This window comes from Leucoraja erinacea, chromosome 22 (genome assembly GCF_028641065.1).
Source record: "Leucoraja erinacea ecotype New England chromosome 22, Leri_hhj_1, whole genome shotgun sequence".
Taxonomy (NCBI): Eukaryota; Metazoa; Chordata; class Chondrichthyes; order Rajiformes; family Rajidae; genus Leucoraja; species Leucoraja erinaceus.
The window spans coordinates 25671288-25686342 of record NC_073398.1 but is presented as its reverse complement, the minus strand read 5'-3'; the positions used below and the strand labels follow the sequence as shown (position 1 = coordinate 25686342).

The following is a 15055-nucleotide window of genomic DNA, read 5'->3' as shown; positions in this document are numbered from 1 at the left end:
GTGTAGTTCTGGCATCTTGGAGGCTTTTGGAACCATTCGAATCAAACTCAATTGGCTGCAGCAATCTATGTAAAACTCCTGCTGACTAATCACTGACTGACAGATTAGAACAAGATGAACAGGAAGTCACAGAAATGTCTTGTGAGCTCCAAGTGTGACTGTAGAATGTGGCACTGTATCTGAACACTGAGGGATGGAAACTGTAGAAAGTATTTATGGCCCCATTATGTGTTTATGGTATTAGGATTTAATTAATATTATCAACAGGAACAAATGAAGACACAACATCAGTTTGGGTGGAGCTGAGAAAAGGCAATGGGCTGAAGAAATGTATAGGAAGGAACTGCAGATGCTGGTTTAAACCGAAGATGGACACAAAAAGCTGGAGTAACTCAGCAGGTCAGACAGCACCTCTGAAGAAATGTAATTGTCGACTTTTCGGGATAAGACCCTTATTCAGACTGACCTGTCCGAAGATGTTTCTTGACCCGAAAATCAGCTATTGCTTTTCTCCAGAGATGCTGTCGAAACTCGCTGATTTACTCCAGCTTTTTGTGTCTCTCAGTGGGTGGAAGACATTGGTTGGATTTGTCCATAGTTACCCACCAGTGGAGTAGGGTACATATCAGGAACACATCAGACCGAATATAGATTACACCTGGAATATTGTTCACAGACATAATGTGTAGGAAGAAATTGCAGATTGACACAAAATGCTGGAGTAACTCAGCTGGCCAGGCAGCATCTCTGGAGAGAAGGAATGGGTGACATTTCAGTTTGAAGAAGGGTCTCAACCTGAAACGACACTTTCTCTCCAGAGATGCTGCCGGTTGAGTTACTCCAGCATTTTGTGTCGACCTTCGATTTAAACCGGCATCTGCAGTTCTTTTTAAACTAATGTGGCAGGGGGATGGGTACCAGAGTAGAGGGGCAGGGGGGGTGTAAAATGAAGGTAGAAGCAATAGGTAGCAAGGTGAAAAGTAAAAGTGGCAGGCAGACAAAACCAGGGCAAAAATCAAAGAGGGCCACTTTTCAACATAATTGTATAAGGGGTAAGAGCGTTGTAAAAACAAGCCTGAAGGCTTTGTGTCTCAATGCAAGGAGTATTCGTAATAAGGTGGATGAGTTGAACGTGCAGATAGCCATTAATGATTATGATATAGTTGGGATCACGGAGACATGGCTCCAGGGTGACCAAGGCTGGGAGCTGAACATCCCGGGATATTCAATATTCAGGAGGGATAGAGAGAAAGGAAAAGGAGGTGGGGTAGTGTTGCTGGTTAGAGAGGAGATTAACGCAATGGAAAGGAAGGACATTAGTTTGGAGGATGTGGAATCGGTATGGGTAGAGCTGCGAAACAATAAGGGGCAGAAAACGCTGGTGGGTGTTGTGTACAGGCCACCTAACAGTAGTAGTGAAGTTGGGGATGGCATCAAACAGGAAATTAGAAATGCTTGCGACAAAGGCAAAGCAGTTATAATGGGTGACTTCAATCTACATATAGATTGGGTGAATCAAACTGGCAGGGGTGCTGAGGAAGAGGATTTCTTGGAATGTATACGGGATAGTTATCTAAACCAACATGTAGAGGAACCAACGAGAGAGCTGGCTATTTTAGACTGGGTATTGAGTAATGAGGAAGGGTTAGTCAGTAGTCTTGTTGTGCGTGGCCCCTTGGGAAAGAGTGACCATAATATGGTTGAGTTCTTCATTAGGATGGAGAGTGACATTGTTAATTCAGAAACAATGGTTTTGAACTTAAAGAAAGGTAACTTTGAGGGTATGAGACGTGAATTGGCCAAGATTGACTGGCAATTAATTCTAAAAGGGTTGACGGTGGATATGCAATGGAAGACATTTAAAGGCTGCATGGATGAACTACAAAAATTGTTCATCCCAGTTTGGCAAAAGAATAAATCAGGGAAGGTAGTGCATCCATGGATAACAAGGGAAATCAGGGATAGTATCAAAGCAAAGGATGATGCGTACAAACTAGCCAGAAAAAGCAGCATACCGGAGGACTGGGAGAAATTCAGAGACCAGCAGAGGAGGACGAAGGGCTTAATTAGAAAAGGAAAAATGGATTATGAAAGAAAACTGGCAGTGAACATAAAAACTGACTGCAAAAGTTTTTATAGATATGTGAAAAGAAAGAGATTAGTTAAAACAAATGTAGGTCCCTTGCAGTCAGAAACAGGTGAGTTGATCATGGGGAACCAGGATATGGCGGACCAATTGAATAACTACTTTGGTTCCGTCTTCACTAAGGAAGACATAAATGATCTGCCGGAAATAGCAGGGGCCCGCGGGTCAAAGGAGGTGGAGGAATTGAGTGAAATCCAGGTTAGTCGGGAAGTGGTGTTGGGTAAATTGAATGGATTAAAGGCCGATAAATCCCCAGGGCCAGATAGGCTGCATCCCAGAGTACTTAAGGAAGTAGCTCCAGAAATAGTGGATGCATTAGTAATAATCTTTCAAAACTCTTTAGATTCTGGAGTAGTTCCAGAGGATTGGCGGGTAGCAAACGTAACCGCACTTTTTAAGAAGGGAGGGAGAGAGAAAATGGGGAATTACAGACCAGTTAGCCTAACATCGGTAGTGGGGAAACTGCTAGAGTCAGTTATTAAAGATGGGATAGCAGCACATTTGGAAAGTGGTGAAATCATTGGACAAAGTCAGCATGGATTTACAAAAGGTAAATCATGTCTGACGAATCTTATAGAATTTTTCAAGGATGTAACTAGTAGCGTGGATAGGGGAGAACCAGTGGATGTGGTGTATCTGGACTTCCAGAAGGCTTTCGACAAGGTCCCACATAAGAGATTAGTATACAAACTTAAAGCACCAGGCATTGGGGGTTCAGTATTGATGTGGATAGAGAACTGGCTGGCAAACAGGAAGCAAAGCGTAGGAGTAAACGGGTCCTTTTCACAATGGCAGGCAGTGACTAGTGGGGTACCGCAAGGCTCAGTACTGGGACCCCAGCTATTTACAATATATATTAATGATCTGGATGAGGGAATTGAAGGCAATATCTCCAAGTTTGCGGATGACACTAAGCTGGGGGGCAGTGTTAGGTGTGAGGAGGATGTTAGGAGACTGCATGGTGACTTGGATAGGCTGGGTGAGTGGGCAAATGTTTGGCAGATGCAGTTTAATGTGGATAAATGTGAGGTTATCCGTTTTGGTGGCAAAAACGGGAAAGCAGATTATTATCTAAACGGTGGCCGATTGGGAAAGGGGGAGATGCAGCGAGACCTGGGTGTCATGGTACACCAGTCATTGAAGGTAGGCATGCAGGTGCAGCAGGCAGTAAAGAAAGCGAATGGCATGTTGGCTTTCATAGCAAGAGGATTTGAGTATAGGAGCAGGGAGGTTCTACTGCAGGGTCTTGGTGAGACCACACCTGGAGTATTGCGTGCAGTTTTGGTCTCCAAATCTGAGGAAGGACATTATTGCCATTGAGGGAGTGCAGAGAAGGTTCACCAGACTGATTCCTGGGATGTCAGGACTGTCTTATGAAGAAAGACTGGATAGACTTGGTTTATACTCTCTAGAATTTAGGAGATTGAGAGGGGATCTTATAGAAACTTACAAAATTCTTAAGGGGTTGGACAGGCTAGATGCAGGAAGATTGTTCCCGATGTTGGGGAAGTCCAGGACAAGGGGTCACAGCTTAAGGATAAGGGGGAAATCCTTTAAAACCGAGATGAGGAGAACTTTTTTCACACAGAGAGTGCTGAATCTCTGGAACTCTCTGCCACAGAGGGTAGTTGAGGCCAGTTCATTGGCTATATTTAAGAGGGAGTTAGATGTGGCCCTTGTGGCCAAGGGGATCAGAGGGTATGGAGAGAAGGCAGGTACGGGATACTGAGTTGGATGATCAGCCATGATCATATTAAATGGCGGTGCAGGCTCGAAAGGCCGAATGGCCTACTCCTGCACCTAATTTCTATGTTTCTATGTTTCTATGTTTTCCTACACAAGGAATTGCAGATTGGAGGGCTAAGGTTTACACCGAAGATATACACAAAAAGCTGGAATATTTCAGCACTTCTGAGGAAGGGTCTCAACCTGAAATGTCACCTATTCCTTTTCTCCTGAGATACTCCCTGACCCGCTGAGTTATTCCTGCTTTTTGTGGCTATATCGTTTACAGATAGGGATTCCTGACCTCAAGAAGAATATCCGTGCTATTGAGGGAGTGCAATGAAGGTTTACAGATTTATTCCTGAAATTGGGTATTGTCATTTGAACACAGATTAAGTAGACAGCAGTTATTACTTCATCAGAGTGAGGAGGCTACCTCATTGAAACAAACAAAATTATATCTTGTAATCAGATTGCCAGCATCTGCAGTTCATTGCATTGGAACTGGTGTTTTGTATGTCAGTTAAACGATCAAATCACTCGTAACTCCAACCTTTCTCTGTCTCTTTCACTCCCCACACCCCAGGACTCACTCCCCCTGTATCATGCCAGCTATCTGACCATCCTCCCTCAAGACTCCATCCTCACCCTCACAGTGGGCAAGTACACTGCACCCATTGCATTGGATCAGTGCCTGCAGAACCTTCTCCTCTGCATTCCCTGGGTTCCTGACAGAGTCACATATCTCTCTTCCTGCAACTCTGTTTTCCTGTGAAGTGTCACCGTGGAGAAATCTCTGTCTCCTGATGTGGAGGAGAGTCTCCAACTCACCTTCCAACTCAGCAGCTCTGAGATGAGTATCGCAGACAAGAGACATTTCCTACCACATCCCGACCAGTCCCAGTGTCCACAAATTCCCATGTTTCACAGTCCCAACGCAGTGCCAGTGCATTCATTCCTCACACCAATATATTTCTAAAGCTCCTGGAATCAATGGACCTTACCTGCCACATCACTGGCAAGCAGTGTGGTCAGCACCAAAACCCACACCAGCATCATGTTTCCTTCCTCGAACCTGAAACACAAGAAAACAATTCATCATTAGTGTCACGTTTCACAGTGAAGGTGGGCATATCCTGCTGCCGTTCCCACCTCTCTCTCTCCCAGCTCTCTGTGTCGATGAGGTTTCCAATGCTGTTGCATCCTTATATACGTGTAGTTCTGGCATCTTGGAGGCTTTTGGAACCATTGGAATCAAACTCAATTGGCTGCAGCAATCTATGTAAAACTCCTGCTGACCAATCACTGACTGACAGATTAGAACAAGATGAACAGGAAGTCACAGAAATGTCTTGTGAGCTCCAAGTGTGACTGTAGAATGTGGCACTGTATCTGAACACTGAGGAATGGAAACTGTAGAAAGTATTTATGGCCCCATTATGTGTTTATGGTATTAGGGTCTAATGAATATTATCAACAGGAACAATTAAGATGTAACGTTTAGACAAATTCTTCAAAAACAACATTATTGACCCAGAACACCTCACTAATTCCTTTACTCACTCTGGTATGTTTCCTCTCCTTTTCCCATCAGGGTGGAAGGTCCCCCTCCATCACTGACTCAGGAAAGTTTGTAATCCATTTGTAAGGAACCGGTTCAATTTTGCATCTTGGCCACTTTTTAACAAGGTGCGGGAGTGAAGTCTGGCCAGAAGGAACATGGAAGGATGGGGAGATAATGGACTGCTTGATGCTTGTTGCATTTCCAGGCACAGCTGAGGGAGATGCCTGCAGGAACATGATGTGGGAAGGAATCCACAGGATCTCCAGTGGGGTGGGATTGATGGGCCAAATGGCCCTTTCTTTCTCTGGATTTTCTCTTGTTCCCAAAACATTTTGTGACCACTTCCTGAACAAAACTGATTCCTCCTGTCCCGTCTGCCCCATTTGCCAATGATCTCAGATTTCCATCCTCTAGTCTGTGCTGCTGTTGCCTGGCAGAGAGCTCAGTAACTGGAATTCATGGAGCTGGGAGACACTCGCTGAGGGATAGCACTTCATCACTTCACCTCTGATTCATTAGATGATTATTTCCGCACATTAAGAAGTTTGTGAAGGTCCCAAATTTCCACAACATCGTTCTCCTGTAGTGTCTGTGAACACGGACACGGAAACAGTTTTGCATCCTTTACTTCACTGAATCCATTAAGGGGATGGTGCACACAATAGCCATGGTTTGCCTCTGGTGGAGAGAGAGAATATTCAGGGTGGGGAGCGGGCTGCCAATGAACTGGGCTGCAATATCCTGAATGCAGAGTGTTGAAAGCAGAGGGATTCCACAATGTTCCTGACCTCACAACTTGTAGGTGATGAGAAGAGTTTGGCATCAAAGGTGAATCATTCGCTGAGATATCCCCAGTCTGTGACCTGCCCTTAGAGACACAGAATCAATGTGGCTGGTCCAGTAGGTTTTCAGGATACTGCTGAAATGTTCTGTTTTGCCATTTCACGTGTAGAGACCCAACAATAAAAGTTAGGCTTAGCAAGACCTGCACAGACCGAGGTGCTTTTTAAAATCTGAAACATTAAAACAAATCCTTCCCTACCCCTAAGCGACAAATCTCCAATGTCTCAATACAGTAATACAGGCGGTGGTGGCTGCGGCACTAGGTGTGGCTCGAGAAGGTTTGTGGGCTGGTGTTGGTGTCGACAAGCACAGCCAAGGATCCAGCGGAGGCTGGTGTCGTTGGGCACGGTGAAATTTGGTAGGTCTGTCCGCAATTACCAAAAACGGTTATAAAGAGGTCTGTAAAACTGAGGGTTTACTGTGTAGTGTTTTTGCTGACTGGATAGCCGGCAACAAGAAAGCTCTAGACTGTATCTCAGTACATGTGACAGTAATAAAAAACTAAACTAGTGGCTCCCATGGATATTTGTGACTTGAGGAAGCAGGGTGGAGAGAGGAGAGTGAAATAATCTCCTCAGGAGATCTCATTCCCAATAATTGGTCCATCATTGCACGGGAATCATCTCCAGCTACAACACCATTGCTCTCTGATATTTTATTAATCATAAGATTAAACAATACATCTAAGACAAATTTATTATTCTAATGGTTTGTTCAGAACAAACCATTAGAATAATAGCTAATTCAGTCGGAACACTTGCACTGAGAGTCGCAGAGACACACAACACAGAAACAGGCCCTTCGGCCCAACTAGTCCATGCTGCTCAAAGTGCCCACCTGAGCAAATATGTTTGCCTCCATTTGGCCATACCTGAGGGATATCTCAGGACACTTTGCTGTCCAAGTATCTGTTCAAATATCTTTTAACTATTATAATTGTACCCACCTCTTCCACTTTCTCAGGCAGCTCGTTCCATATACCACCCACCCTCTGTGTGAACTACTTGCCTCTCAGGTTCATTTTAACTTCTTCCCCTTCTTGCCTTAAATGTATGACCTTTGAAACAGGTTCTAGCATTTTAACTCTTGCAGTCAACACCCTAGTGATGAAGGCAGACATGCCATCCGCCTTCTTCACCATCCCTGTCCAGCTGAGTCGCCACTTTCAAGGACCTGTGTAAATGTGCCTCTTGTACTCTCTATGTTCTACAGCACTCTCCAGAGCCAAACCATTTAATGTGTAAGTCCTACCCTGGTTTAAAGGAACAAAATGCAACACTGCACACTTGTCCAAGTTAATTTTCATCTGCCGTTACTCCACACACTTTCCCATCTGATCTAGATACAGTTCTATCCTGAGGCAACCTTCTAAACTGTCTATCACAACACCAATCTTGGTATCATTTATTAAACTACTCATCATGCCACCTGTACTCATCCAAATTGTTAATGTCTATGACAATCAACTGCTGATCCTGTACTGATCTCTGTGGCAGAGTCCTGCAGTAACATGTGTAGATGGCACTAGAACAGCCAGGATGGAGTGGGTGAATGCTTGGGGTAATGATGGGTCCGTCTCAGTGGGCTGATGTGTGTTTGTTTCTGCCGAGTTTCCAAAGTAACGTTGGCGTGTCACTCATCCAGAAGAGTGGAGAGTATTCCGTCCCACTCCTGATCTCTACCCTGTACAATATAAGCAGATACAAAAGAAACATGAGTGGTCCATGTAGTCCCTAAAACCTGCTCAGCATTCAATAAGATCACAGCTGATATTTATATTCACCTTGGCATTATGTTCCTGCACTAGTCACTCATCACGTAACACTAAAGAGTCTGTAGATCTTTGTTCCTAAACAAGCTGAGTTACTAAATATCCATGGGATGAAAATGGTAAAGATTCACTTCCTGGGTGAAGAAACCTCTCAGTCTTGTCCTGACTGGTGACTCCTCGTTTAAGGCTGTGACTCCTGATTTAAAAGTCCCCAGGCAGGGGTAGAAAGAAAGATTCACCTCTACCCTTGCAAACGTATTGTTTTCATAATGAGATCAGATCCCTTTCCTCAAACCCAAAGGGTAATTGTCAAATCTGCTCAAATTACAAAACCGCCACCTCAAGAATCAATAGTGAACCTTCACTGTGTTCTTACGAACACAAGAATATCCATCCTTAGGCTGGAGATCAGATCTGTCCCATCACTGCATCTTGTACCATCGAGATAATAGAAAGACTTTGGGAGTCGCAAGTTGAGTCAGTAGCTTCAAGGTACCCAGCTTGTGATTGCCTTTGCTGCTATTATATTTATGTCGCTGATGCAGTTGTCTTTCTGGTCAATTTGAACTTTAGATGTTGAAGATATGAGAAACAGCATTGGCAATGCCAGTGAATGAGAGGTTGTGGGTGTTAGACACTCACAGGATGGAAATGGTCAAAGTCTGCTACTTGTCTGGAGCAAACGCAACTTGCCATTTATCATCCCGGGGTCGTCTAATGTCGTTCTTGGTGCTTGGTGCGAGGAAGGTCATTGACGGAGCAGGAGAAGGTATCTGTGTCCAGGTCACTGTCCTGAGCAGCTATTGCAGTGAGGTCCTGGGGCTGGGATGTTAGACTTCCAATGGCCACAGCCATTTCCTGTGTGTGAGGAATGTGGACGACTCCTGCTGACACTTTGATTGGGAGCAGACGGATTGGTTGGTCTTTTCCAGGAAGGATGGAGAACCGGCTGAGAACACTGGATACAGCAAAGGCTACAGGACCAGACAACATTTCAGCCGTGGTCCTGAATACCTGAGCTTAGAAGTAGCTGCACCTCGGACCAATTGGTTTCAGTTCAGTGACTAGACTGGCACCCACCCTCAATGTGGAGAATGGCCCAGGTTAGTCCAGCTCTCAAAAGGCAGGATCAATCCAATCAGCTATCAGCAGCCAATCAGTCCAGTTTGATCATCAGCAAAGTGATGGAACCGAGAGATCGAGCAAATGGCATTTACACCCCACAACCGAGGTACTGAGCCCCGTGTAGCTTTACGGCACAGCTGCAGAAAACATCAGTTAGACCACAGCTGGAGCACCATGCACTGGTTTTGATCACCACACTGTAGGAAAGGTGATCGGGAGCAGAGACGATTCTCCAGGACGATGCTTGGGTCAGAGCATGACAGATATGAGGAGACTGGATAGTCTGTTGTTTAAGAAGGAACTGCAGATGCTGGAAAATCAAAGGTAGACACAAAATGCTGGAGTAACTCAGTGGGACAGGCAGCATCCCTGGAGAGAAGGAATGGGAGACGTTTCGGGTCGAGAACCTTCTTCAGACATTGTCTATACCTTTGCCCCCACAGAGGCTGTCTGACCTCCTGGGTTCTCCAGCAGCTTGTCTTTGCTCCTGGAGAGGTTGTTCAGCAAATCGAGCAATGTTGGTGGTGTGCTGGAAGGAAAATATTGCAGATGCTGGAAATACAGAATTAACATTTTGGAAATACAGAGCAGGGCACACAGCATCACCAGGGGGAAAGACAGAGTTCACACTGGAGTAAATATTAATTAGAACTGGAAAGCTGTAGTAACTTAACAAGTTTTTGATTGTAGAGAATGTTGGGTGGAGGGCAGGAGAGAGAGAGAGAGACCCATGGAAGTGACTGATGTTAGTTAAAAGTATTTTTTCCAAGCTGTATTTGCTTTAGCTATCTTTACAACACTGTTCAATTTTAGAAATTACATGAAAATTGTAGCACTCTTCAGAAGCTGAACTGGTTTAACAAAACCAAGATAGATCTCAGATTGTTGAAGTCCAGGGGATTTGCATATCCTGTTTCAGTGTAACTCATATCTGACACCAGATGTGATGTTTTTCTCTCTAACACCTGAGCTGTGGTCATTTCCATATAGTGATATGAGTATGGATGATAAAATGGGATTTGTTGCCAAAACCTGTTGCTGGGAGATGTGCAGGTGCAAAGTTTTGAGATATTCCTGTGTGTTTCCTGATCACTTCTGAGGACATTTGTTAAAGGGACGTATTAGTGAGAGTTTAGTCACACAATTGTCAGAGCAGCGATGACCAGCATGTTCCATCCAAAGGAACTTCACTGAAAAGTTGAGTTTTTACAACATTCCGAGAGCTTCATTTACTTGTTTCAAGGGCATCCTTCATTAGTGCGTTGCTGATCGATTGAATGCAGTTGTTCTGGCCCAGGCTGTCCGTCAACTTCCAGCACAACACCACTGTCTCAGTTAGTGCTCTGCCTTTCACACCTTGCCAGTGGTAAACACAATTCTGTGTCAGCACATTTTTCACCATCAGCATTGTTTTTGACTTCACTAACCAGTACTTTGCTGTTTGAGCCGACAATATTTCAACATAAAATTTACCCACGGTGTGTTTTTACCAGTTTGCATAAAGTGTTTGAAAACAATAACAGTCCAGAAATATTTGAACTTTGGCATGTACATGAACAACATTTCACCACAAGAATAACATTACCTTTAACAACACCTGCCACCATCTTGCCCACTTGCTTCACCTTTCACTACCACTTGCATTCTCTTTGCATCTCTTCACATCTCACCCTCTCTCCCACCCTTGCACCATAAGTAAACAATATACACTCTGTCTTTAAATCCAAGGCTTCAATATATTTTGTAAAAAGCTGAAGGCCACTGCTGATTCTTATGGCTTCCCACGTAACGTTCTGCCATCCTAGGACAGTTTATTCTTAACTCTGGTTTCTGTCCTTTAGACAACTCTCTGTCAATGTCACCTCCACCAGCCCCATGAGCCCATGTGCCACAGTAAAGATTGGTGTGGCATCGTCAACTCTTGCTTCCTCCCACCACAGATACTGTCTGACATGCTCGGTATTTAACACGAGCAGCAAACGCAGTGAATTGTATTCCACAGCTATGATGATGTTTTGTTCTCGGTCGCCCCTATCACTAGTCACCCCCTTCTACTTACACACCTTCCAGACAGAACCTGTTGTGATTAACCCTCACCGCTTCCTCTCAGCTTCACCAGCTGTATGTGTCATTCAGATTCACCTGCTCATCTCTAGTTTGAAAACCCGTACCTCCAGATTCAGGAAGTGTCTTCCCAGCTGTTTTCAGGCAACTGAACCATCCTCACACCAGCTGGAGAGCAGTCCTGCCCCATCCAATCTGTGCCATCTCTTTGATCGTGTGATCCCTTTAGCACAATTCTCCTGCTCTTTCCCCCAAACCACTGGAAATTGTTCCTTCACACATTCGGCCAAATCCTTTGAAAGTTATTTTTTACTCTGCTTCCACCAGCCTTTCAGTCCGTGAGTTTCAGATCATGACAACTTCCTAAACAAAACTGATTCCTCCTGTCCCCTCTGCCCCGTTTGCCAATGATCTCAGATGTCCATCTTCTAGTCCGTGCTCCTGCTCCCTGACAGAGAGCTCAGTAACTGGAATTCACAAAGTGATGTGCTGCAGCATTTGCTACCTCATCACCTCAGCCAGCTGGGGGACACCCGCTGAGGGAAATCACTTCATCACCGCACCTCTGATTCATTAAACAATAATTTCCACGCATTGAGAAGTTCGTGAAGGTCCCAGATTTTCACATTGTTCTCCTGCAGTGTCTGTAACCAGTCTCTGTGAAAAGCTTCTCATCATTTACTCCATTGAATCCATTTTGCGGATGGCACACACAATAGCCATGGGTTGCGTGTGATGGAGAGAGGGATTCTTCAGGGTGGGGAGTGGGCTGCAACTGAACTGGGCTGCAACATCCTGAATGCATTCCAGAGTGTTGGACCTGCACTCATCCAGGAAAGCAGAGTGATCCCACAATGCTCCTGATCTCACAACTTGTAGATGATCGGAAGAGTTTACCATGTGATAGGTTAATCACTTGCTCAGTTATAACCAGCCTCGGATCTGACCTCACAACTGCAGGATTTTACTTCGGAGTCACGTGAGTGACTACGTGAAGAACCCGCTCAGCACGCATGCGCGGCATTACGCCAGCAGTGCAACAGCGGCAGCGGGAGTCAGGCACTCCCGCTACAAGCCTGAAGGAAAGGAACGTTAGGTAAATACTTACCTTCAAAGTAAAGTTGGTCTTTGCTTTTGTGTTTGCTCCAGGGGGAGCAGAACAGCAGAGAAGCGGCCCCCGTTCGACTCCAGGGTGGAGCCGACAGTGGAGGGGGGAGAGGCGGCAACGGGACCGCACACACTGCGGTCCACAGACACGGGTGCTGCGCTGATGCCAAGTCCGCTAAAACAGCTGTCTGACCAACAGCAGCGGACTGGAGGAAAATTAAAAAACCGGCCGGCACCCCTGCAGACTCCCGACAAGGAGACTTGCCGACGGAAACCGCTGAAATGCCGCCCGAAAACGGTCAGGACCTCAGGCTGGAGACAGACAGGGAAGAAACAAGAGTGTCTGTCTCTCCAAGTAGGTGGAAGGTCATGGAGCTAAAAACTCCAGCGAGACGGCCTCAGGAGCAGGGGCAAGACCGCCGAGGGAGCTGTGCCGGGTTCCAGTCCAGAGAACAGCGGGAGTCAGGCGCTCCCGCTACAGTTCAAAAACGGACCATCAGGTATGTCTACTCTGAGGTCGGTTTAACTGGCAAAGGAGAGTTCTTTGCTTGTTCCAACAGCCAAGAAAAAAGAACAGAACAAGACTCTCCAAGAAACCTGTCCCCAGCTCGGCTCCAGCAGACAGGCGTCTCATCAGTGGGGGACAGAGGGCGGTAGGACCGCCAACCCGGCGCTCCGCCATCCCCGACACCGAGCCGAGCCCAGTTCCACTAGCGCCTGAGCAGCGGACTGGATGTCAAGACATCCGGCCGGTTGTATCCGATTCACCGGACGGGGACGTCTCACCGCCCGCTTAGGGCAGAGACAGCCGCCTGAGCCGCATGGAGCGGCTCGTGGAGCATAAGCTCCAGCGAGACTTGCTTTATGGGGAGCAGTTTCGCAGAGGGAGTTCAGGCACTCCCTCCACAGTGCCTCATGCACTGGCCATTGCTTCCTCCTCATCCGAGGAGAGCTTTGGCGACCAGGGCTGGGCTGGTCAAGAAGAAGGGGCACTGGCTGAACAACATCGGGAGTATGCTTTGAGGTACAGGAACAGGAAGAGCTGCTGGGTGTGGCCGCTACGTGGTTTCACCACGAGCGAGATGGCTTCAGTCTTAACTGATGGCCAGCCTACTACCTGTCTTTTCCAAAAAACCTCTCCAAGACAGGTAGCCATGAGGCGTTGGTTTTATCACGCCTCCCCTAAATTGCATTTACTCAAAGTGCCCGCCATTATTGGGGGATACATTGAGCAGCGCATTTAACCTAAATATTTTAAAAATGCATTTGATACCCTGACGTCGGCTATCATGTCCACCTGCTCATTCCAGAAGGGCAGGGTAGTATGGCAAAACACCTGACCCTACTGTTCAACGGTATACCCCATAACTTCTCAAGTGAAGTCACAAACCTGCCCTCAAGCTATGAAATTAACAGGACTATGAGAACGCCGACCTCACAAGCACAGATCCTGCTACCTGGCACTTACCAAACCAGTCCTAAAAAACTGGTCTAGTTATCATGTTATCCAGTCTAGTTTTATGGAGTGACTGGACTCTGTGAGCATATACGAGAGCCATAAGCATGAGCGTTTTTAACATAGATTGAGCAAGCTGAGGGATCTGGCTGGTGCCATTCTCTGAGATATGTCAATAACACACCAATATCCCAACATGGGTATACCTGGGTTTTTGGGCTTATTATTATAGTTGCCCTTCATAAGTTTATCTTCAGTGGATGGGATCCCATGCTCTGCTGTCATGCTGTTTTAGATAAGCAGACAAGGCGCTCCATGCTGTATTTACGGCACTGTAACTCACCTTTTAGTCAAGGTGTAGATGTTCCAGGAACTCCAATACGTCAGTGGTTGAATAGTTTGGTATGTTGTCCCTGCGTCGTGGCAGTATTTTACCCATGTTAGCTCTTGGTGACTGTTCGCAGGGATGCCGACATGGTGGTAATGGTTCCTTTGGATAATCCCAGTCCCTGGTAAGGTCTATTCAAAACCTGCACCCAGGAGTTTGATGTTTTTCTGGTATGGGTGGCTTGTGCCTGATACTGGGTTGAGTCAGCAACCATGATCCACTAGGGAAATCCATAGGTGACTCGCACACCATGTCGTGATGAACTGGGAACCATGGCTGTGTAGGCCGGTCGGGCACGTTCAATATCTCGGAGACAGATTCCATCTGTATGACGAAGTGCCCGACTGATGAGGCAGAAGGGAGGAAGGCAAAGCAGAAATTCCCCCCTTCCAGCGTGTAGGCATCTTCGCTGCTGCCTCTGATCTGGTTCCTAAGTCACATACATAGGTTACTGATGATTCCGTCTTGTGCAACCAAATTGATATCTGGCTTTCAAACTGCTTAATACCTTTAGCAGATATTTTGGGTTTGACATCTATTCAATGTTATCATAAATTTTTACCCGTGACGTGGTGTCTCCCACTGTTCTAGCTTCCTAGGAAATAGGCAGCTGATAGTTAAAATGTCTTTTGACACACCATTGCCAGATCTGTTTCCAATTTGTTGCACGATAATGATTTTATGCTCCCCATATGGTTGATATAAGCCACCACCATAGTATTATCAATCCGTAACCGCATATGTACGTGCTGCATTTGAAATGCATATGCTTTTTAGCCCAATAGACGATCACCAATCCCAAATAGTTGATGCCCGGTGTGTGTAGTAACGATGATTCTGAATTGGTCCATCTGTACCTGTGCTGG

General features: G+C 45.9%; 1 protein-coding gene across 1 annotated transcript in view; it reads right to left on the bottom strand.

The window, feature by feature from the left end:
- Positions 1 to 12463, bottom strand: part of LOC129707851 (uncharacterized) — a 75444-nt gene extending 62981 nt beyond the window's left edge. Inside the window, exon 1 of the transcript XR_008725244.1 lies at positions 5024 to 12463. The gene's annotated coding sequence lies outside the window, so the exon portion shown is untranslated. The remainder of the gene's footprint in view (positions 1 to 5023) is intronic.
- Positions 12464 to 15055: the final 2592 nt, after the last annotated feature.